This window comes from Quercus suber, unplaced genomic scaffold, assembly GCF_002906115.3.
Source record: "Quercus suber isolate HL8 unplaced genomic scaffold, Cork oak 2.0 scaffold_148, whole genome shotgun sequence".
Classification (NCBI taxonomy): domain Eukaryota; kingdom Viridiplantae; phylum Streptophyta; class Magnoliopsida; order Fagales; family Fagaceae; genus Quercus; species Quercus suber.
Window position 1 is genome coordinate 930,436 of NW_027069609.1, and position 7,195 is coordinate 937,630.

Sequence of the window (7,195 nt, forward strand, 5' to 3'; positions counted from 1 at the left end):
ATTAAACAAGGAAATTAGTATCTACTTTTTTTCTTTTTTCTTTTTAACAATAAAAACGATTTTTTAGGTTTGTACTTTCTGAAAAACAAAAAGGTGTTGTACTCTACCAAGAAATTTCTGTTTCTAACAGAAAATTAATTATGTATATTCATTTTTCTTTCGCCCTCGTGTTGATTTTGTAGATCTTACGTACTAGGCCCTCTCAGTAAATGAGAGAACTGGTGACTGGTGTATAAAAATATGTGGAGCATCCCCACAATTAAGTATGAGCTTGACGTTCCATTCTTGTGTTCAGAACTTCATAGTAGTACATAACAAAAAGATTAGACGCATGGTACACCATTTCAATAATTTGGGCACACAACAGCTCATCAATTGGTTCTTTGCAACTTGCATCACTGGCTTCAATTTTGATGTGACCCATGTTCAAGGAATTTTTAGTTTTACCTTTGACCTATGACGCTATAAATGAGCTCCTAAAAATCTTATTTTATTCTTCACAAGCCACAGTTATTTATTTTTATTTTTATTTTTACCTATTAAGTATGTGATTAGTAAAAATTATTTTTACTAATTTATTTTATTATTTAGCTTATTTTTACTATTATTTATAAATTTTACTGTATTTTTTAATATTATTCATAAGTTTTATTGTATTATTTTAACTAATTTTTACTTTTATTTACAATTTTTTTAACAATTTTTTTTTTTAATTTTAACAAAATAAGTAAATCTAAAACCGACCTCAACCTTCCGACCCAAGTTTTAAAAGCTAAATATGGAAAGTGACCCATTGAATGACATCACATCTCTGCAGTCCACACAAGTACTATTATTATTTGCTTTAAAATCTCTCTCTCTCTCTCTCTCTCTCTCTCTCTCTCTAGAATCCTAAAAAAATTGTACGCGAAGATGAAATCTCAATATGGTTACAACTTCAATAATTAAGAAGTCATCATATTTCGTACCCGTAGGTGCACCTGCCTTTATAGACACATGCTTTCAGAACAGTAACATATTATTCCATGTCAATGTGATCGTTTGATGCGGACAAAAGGTCCACCCAGAACTAGAAGTTAATAAGTGCTATCAGAATTAGGTGATTTTTCTACCTCTAGGGTAAGGTAGCTTTTTTTTTTTCTTAGTGTCGGGGTTAATTTTATATCTCTTATTTGATATCAATACATTTTAGATTTATGAGATTAAGACGTGACATTATATTAACTGTCGTATCAAAACTCGACCTTAATGTAAGACAAGTCAGATCTCAACAAAGAAAAGTTAAACATCACAAAAATATAAAGATAAAACCTAAGTGTTAGCAATTAGGTTTCTTTGCCGACTTTCAGCAAAACAAAAAAGGGCTTCTTTGCCATCATCACCACGCGAAGAAAGCAAAAGGCTGTCATTCATCAAAATAATCTCCTTGGGATAGAAATTGTTAGAGGAAGCTCTAATGACTTATTAAAAAAATACTCTAAACTGTAAATAAAAATACTAATAACCTAATTAACTATTAGACTTAAAAAAATAAAAATGCAACCGACTAATTAAAATATAAAATATATAATAGACTTGTAAAATAAAATAAAAATAATTTTCGCTTTCAACCTTCTATATCAAACCTCTGGTATACGAAACCTTCTCTTTCAACCTTCTATATCAAACCTATTGTATTAGGGTCCTACAAAAGGTCCTACAAAAGAAGAAAATAGGATAAAGAAAAGGAAATGTTTAGGAAATGTCATACATCAATCAAGAATAGTCATCATTATGGTGAGTCCTAAGTTGCCTTAAGTCTTGTTAATTACTAATTAGAAAGATATATCGTTGAGGAGTGAGGACGGACCAGTATCAAATATCAATATCATGGGCACAGTGATACATATATTTGATATAAAAGATCGATCCTACCAAATACTGCATTGGCAAGTATGTCTTTCCAACATGTGATCCAAGCTAACTTGGAGGTCCCTAGCTAGTTCAGATGTGGTCAACGTTCATGAAAGCTTGGTTGATAATGGACTCTGAATCTGTGAGTTAAGCCATGGACACGTTGTGTAATTAGCAATGTAGTAGTGAAAGTGGTAGGCAAGGATAGAGATTGAGATTCGATTTTCTGAGGTAGATTTGTGGACGACTCTAGAAAAGAGATAATAAATGGGATTTACTAATTTCGTTTGTATACATTAATAAAACTATTTTAAAAAATTCTTTTATGGAAAAATGAAAAAGTAATTAACAACTTTTTTTAATTTTTTATAAATTTTTTTTTTAAATAAATAATTAATGTGTGTCATAAGGACACACATTAACGAGACCCATAATAAATTTCACCTGTTTTATTTTTTAGGATAAAGTTGAGCCCGTACCAATTTCTTCCACAATATTTTAGAGTTTTTTTTTTGGTGGGGGGGGGGTGGTGGAGGGGGGAATTATAGAGCAAATCTTCATCACATGTTTTATTATTCAACATCAAGCCATATAAATAGATGATTTTACAAGGTAGAAAAATGTTTAAATTCAAAAGAAACCTAATCTTTATATACTTACGATAAGATTTATTTAAAGACTAATATAACAATTCATCTTAAACTTATCTATTTACCAATCCACAAATAACAAGAAATACAAGCTTAAAATGATAAAATTTAATAAAAGAGAGGAACATAAAATTCCCTCTTAATTTTATCATTACCCTTAAATGCATCCTTTGGAATGTTGCACTTTCTCCTCCCCCCCCCCCCCCTTCCACCCCAATCCCTCCTTTTTATTTATTTATTATTTTTAAACCATCTTCAAGCTTCTCGTATGTCATAACTATTATTCCTTGGTTACCACTTACCTTCTTCTTGAATAACTTGTACTATAAAGAATTCTTTTCTCCAAAATGACAACTAGTCAAGGAATTTTTTCCTGATCTAGTTTTGGGTATTTGTTTTCAATGAACCACTTGGGTGACTAGTTTGTCCTTTGAGATATCTTGATTCATTAATTAGATTATACAAATCTTCAATTTGATCACAATCTTAACCTCCTGCAAGTTAATTAAGACCTGCTTGGCCATTGTGACATCTTTATTCATTTTGATTGACTGAATCTTTGATTTGATCACAATTTACATCGTAAGTTGATTAAGGCAAGTGTTCAATGTAGAAAACATCTCCCGCATCTCCGTATGCGTGTATTGTTGCCAAAATCTAACAACTCTAAGCTTAGCCCAAAACATGAACTGTCCAAACATGGCTCTAATGCCAATTGATATGTGCCTAATTTTTTAATTGGTTACTCCAAGCCAGTTCAAGGGAACCAAAACCTCCAAGTTAATAAATGGACTACTTCCAGAGAGTGCAAACCTCCAAAGTGAAATTTCACTCAATAATAATATTGTTCACCATAAATTCTTTATTATTTAAAATCAAGATATATAAATAGATGGCTTTACAAGATAAAACTAACTTTTAAATTCAAAAGAAAACTAATTTATATTTACTACAAGTAAATAAGATTTATTAATCCTATTCTTATTTATTTACGGAACCCCAAATAACAAAAAATATAATATGAAAATGATAAAATAAAATAAATAGAGACACATAGCGCATCACTATTTAGAAAAGAAAAAAGTTGCCACTATTTATTTAACTTAAAAAAGAAAAGAAAAAGAAAAAGGAGTTGCCACTCTTTGATGAAAAAATGCATAGAAAGAAAATATGACTATAAAGTGAACTAGATATTATAAAAGATAGGAAATATTTTCCAATGCCCTCAGGACATTGATTTAAGATCTATTTTTAGAAACATTTTATTGAAAAAATGATAAAATAATAAATGTTGTTGGCAATGTTTTATATTTTTCATAAAAACGATGTTAAAACTTTCTTATTATGGTTTATTAATTATTATCCTAAGAGCATCCATTAATATGACTCATAAAAAATACGACAAAGTTAAGCTCTAAACTGATTTTGGAATTATATTTTCTAACTCACTATGTGATGATTTATAAGATTATGTGTATTTTTTAAATAAATAACGTGATTTCTTATAACTTATTTAAATAATGCATATAAATATCTTTATAATTTGCTCTATAATTCCCCCCTCCACCACCCCCCCCCCNAGCATCCATTAATATGACTCATAAAAAATACGACAAAGTTAAGCTCTAAACTGATTTTGGAATTATATTTTCTAACTCACTATGTGATGATTTATAAGATTATGTGTATTTTTTAAATAAATAACGTGATTTCTTATAACTTATTTAAATAATGCATATAAATATCTTATATTTTTTTTTTTTTTTTTTTTTTTTTTTACTGGACACTTTAATAATTTTTATTTTATTTTATAATATCCCCTTAAACTCACAATTTAGCAAATAAAATATTGAATTACTTGAAACTGTTGGTAATAGAATTTTTTTCAAAGTGTTGGTAATAAAATTTTAGTTGAAGTAGAATTTGATATTTCTTGAAAGTTAGATGATAGTGTTTTACATACAATAAATTATTGGTGATACAATTTAATTTGGGATAAAATATCTTAATATTATCAATGAAAAATACTATCTTAATGATTAACGAGAGTGCAGACACTTGTCACGGAGAGAGGTTGAGTTCCTAAGCAAAGAGTAAAACACTCAGTATCGTGATAGCTTCAACTTCATCCACTGTTAATTTGAAGTAACTATGGTTTCTAGGACCAAACTTTTATTATATAATGTATGATTTATAATAGCTAATTTATAAAAATATAGGTAAGAATCATATAGTTCAACAGGTTGGCACCTTATGATGTATGCATGACATTTAGGGTTCAAATCCCTACTCCCTTGCCGTAACTAAACTTCTAATGAATATATTTTTATATTTTTTGAGACAAAAAATTTATCCCCTTTTGGTTTGACCAAATCATAATTTATTCCCACAAACATTTTCAATTGTTACATTTTGAATCCCTAATGTTTGGCTTTTGAAGCTAAATGTGGCAAGTCTCTCGTTCAAGCTTAATCTAGGTGGAGGTATTGGATCTCTAATTCAGAATGGTTAGGTTCATTTGTTTGCTGCAATGTGTGAAAGAATTAGTACTCTTTCCTGCTACACAGATTGAGTACAGGAACTCTCTTAAGGGCTATGCAATGATGTAAGGAGATTAGTTTATTTGGGAATGATTGTGGAGTGAGAAGATTGGGGTTGGTATTTTTGATCAACAGAGAGATTGATTGCTTTGCTGAGGATTTTCTACTAATTGATGATCTCAGGATGCGTTTAGTTAGCTTTGAATGTATTTATTTTTCCTGTGTCCAAAAAGTTGTAATGATGCTGTCTCGTGAGTTGGCAAAGTTTTCAAAGCAGAAGGAAGGCTTTTAGAGTGGCTTGAGGAATACCTTCCTTCGTCCAACCCATAATTTACCCCCATTGTAAACAATGATTTTCAGAACAAAATATATTACGGAAACGGATGCCTTAAAGGTATTAGTTTAAGGGTCTAACGAGTGTTTTTAGGGTATTATTTAACAATCTATTTTTAGAAAAGTTTTTAAACACTACTTTTATGGAAAATGAAAAAAAAAGCTGTTAAAACATTAATTGTTTTTTTTTTTCATAAAAAATTTCTTTAAATAGATTATTAACCAATGTCCTAAGTGTTTGTTTGGGAATAACTTATTTTGCTGAAACTGAATTTTTTTTTACCGAAAGTACTTGTAGATAAAGGTAAAAGTTAATTGAAATAGTACAGTGGAACCCATGAATAATAGCAAAAATAAGTTAAATAATAAAATAAGTTATCAAAATTCATTTATCCAAACGCAACTAAGGGCATTCGTTAGCATTTTTCTTAGTTTAATAAATATTTTTAGAAAATTTTTACTGAAAAAGAAAAAGTAATTAATTTTTTGATGATTTTTTTTTTTTAATTTTTATGTTTTCCACAAAAGTAGTGTTAAAACTTTTTTAAAATGGTTTATTAACAATTCTCTCAAGACAAGCCCAAGACATGAGATGGGTCCCTCCAACGCCACCTTTCTACAAGACTAACGTCGATGCTGCTATTTTCGACAAGTCGGTAGGCCTTGGTGTGGTGATTCAAAACCATCAGGGGTGGTGATTGCTGCTTTGAGTAAGCATCTCTAGCTACCTTTAGGTCCCTTGGAAGCCAAAGCTATGGCCATGGACTAAGCGGTATCTTTTGCTTCGGACATTGGTGTGAGGGATGTGGTTTTTGAAACAGACTCTAGGATGGTCACTGAGGCACTTAAGGGCTCCACCACCCCACCGGTTACTATAGCCAACCTCATTGCTGATACTCAACATCGACTCCAGGACTTCAAAATGACTCATTTACAACACATCAAGTGGCAAGGCAATAAACCAGCCCATTTTTTTGGCAAAACACGCCAAAGGAATTGCATCTTTTGTAACTTGGATAGAAGAAAATCCATCCATTATTGAATCAATTTTGATTCAAGATGCTTTGTATTTATCTTCTTCTTGAAATAAAGTTACTGTATTTTCATCAAAAAACAATCCTCCCAAGAACACCTGTTAAAATGACCCATATATCACTTCTAAAAAAATAAATAATAAAAAAGGAAAAAAAAATCTTTCGTCAAATGTAGCTATCAAAAGTTTGTGATCAAAATTATGGTAGTGTCAAATCACTTAGAGGCGAATTATAATTTTCATATCAATTTTAGAATAAACCTGTATCTTGTTTACTTCATCTAGAGTTTATGATTATTGATGTTTACTTTTGTGGTTTGTTTCGTGCTCCTTATCCTTAGACCTTCACTCAAGGGGAAAAGAGAAGGAAAAACTCGATTGGAAAAACATTTTACATGGGCACCCATTGATTTATCCTTGCAACATTAGGCGAGAATGAAATCTAAAATACAAAAATTATAAGCAAATTGAAGGGGAGAGAGACATAACTAGACAGTAGCTAGACACTATAGTTTTATCCCATGGCTTGTGTGGATGAAGTCATATATGTATGAAACTCGTGTATCCCCGAGGTTGTCAATTTCATAGATGGGTTAGGTTCAAGTTACACCTGGTGTAACTCTAAGTAATGTTACACCCCTCAATATTTTTTAATTGGATGCGAATATTGACAAATTCACCGTTAGATTATATTATATTCGTATATTCTTTATACTTGCAAAATTTCAAGGTGATAAAAAATTAAT